This window comes from Crocodylus siamensis, chromosome 10 (genome assembly GCF_052110815.1).
Source record: "Crocodylus siamensis isolate JL-2025a chromosome 10, ASM5211081v1, whole genome shotgun sequence".
Taxonomy (NCBI): Eukaryota; Metazoa; Chordata; order Crocodylia; family Crocodylidae; genus Crocodylus; species Crocodylus siamensis.
In genome coordinates, this window is record NC_143404.1 from 66,264,338 (window position 1) to 66,265,717 (window position 1,380).

Genomic DNA, 1,380 nt, shown 5'->3' on the forward strand with positions numbered 1-1,380 from the left:
CTGTGAGTTGCACCTGCCTCAATAGCAGGGCCTTGTCTCTCGAGAGCCCTCTCTGCAATTCTCACCTGCTTGTGCACATCAAGCCCTGGTGTCTCTGTTCACGTTGTCCTATGTCCTTATACTAAATCTTCTTTAGGTAAGACTTGGTCCTGCATACCTGCTGTAGGGCTAAGCTCTCAGCAAAAGAGTCACACTCCAGATTATATTGAACCACTAAGTGATAAACTTCTTGCCTCCATTTGTCAGGGGCTGGCATCTTCCATTTACAAAACTGTTTTTCCAATGCCCATTAGTTGTTTTCAGGAGTTAACATAGCAGGGGGCAGGACGGCTCTCCAGATTACAGACTCCTAGAGCCTCTCTATACCTGCAGGCAGGTAGTGCATTAGATCCCATCGTGTCTTATTGCCAGTGCAGAGGAAGCCTAACCCTGGGCTCCCCCTGCACTGGCAAGAAGCAAACCCCTGGAATTAAAAGCTGAGGGGCTCTAAGCTACCCAATGCACCCTTCAGGCTGAGAGATGCAGCTGCTGCAGCCTCCCAGCCTTGGGGATGCATACAACCCCTGGGGCTGGGAGATCGTGGCAGCTACGGTTCCAGCTCGGAGAGGCACAGTACAGGAACCCAGTGTCTGCAGCTGCGGGATTATGTGGGGTGCTGCTGGGCCCCAGAGTGGGAGCTGCTGGGGCTGAGTCCCCTCAATTGCAGGACTCACAGCCCTGGCTGGGCATGGTGCGCCCCTGGAGCTGGGAGCGCAGGCAGCTGATAGGGCTCCCAGCCGCAGGGGTGACCCTGCTACATATGCAAATTAAAGCTCTGTACCAACCAGCAAGAAATTTAGCATGCATTTTCGAGGTCTAACTTTTTATAGCTTTTGGAGCTCTTTATGGCTGCTTTGCACATGTCACTGGTCTCAAGGGAAATATGCAATTAACTGGTTAATTGCGTGATACCTGTGATGTGTAGAGGGGGTCAGAGAAACGAATGGCTGAAAGGGCCCTTCAGAGGTCATTTAGTCCAACCCGGTGCCAGAGGTAGGATCATCCCTATGCGGTGAGATACGGTTTGGATATCCCAGCATAGTCTTGAGGAGAATGAATTTCTGCCAAACTTGGTATATCACGATGTGAAATGGTTACAGAAACAACAACCGGCTCCTTCACTTCAAGGGTCCTCTGAATATGAAGCCTTAGATTTTTTTTCCCCTTCCCTCTACATTTATATTCTCAGTTTAAGCTTTTCTTATCTAGTCTTAGGGGGCCAAAGATCATGGCTCAATAGGACTACTTTCTGTTTCAAATCTTCAGGCAGAACTAAAAATCCTAGCTTTAAATTGCTGCAGCACGTTAACCCCATAAATCCCAGACCTCTGCACATTCCCT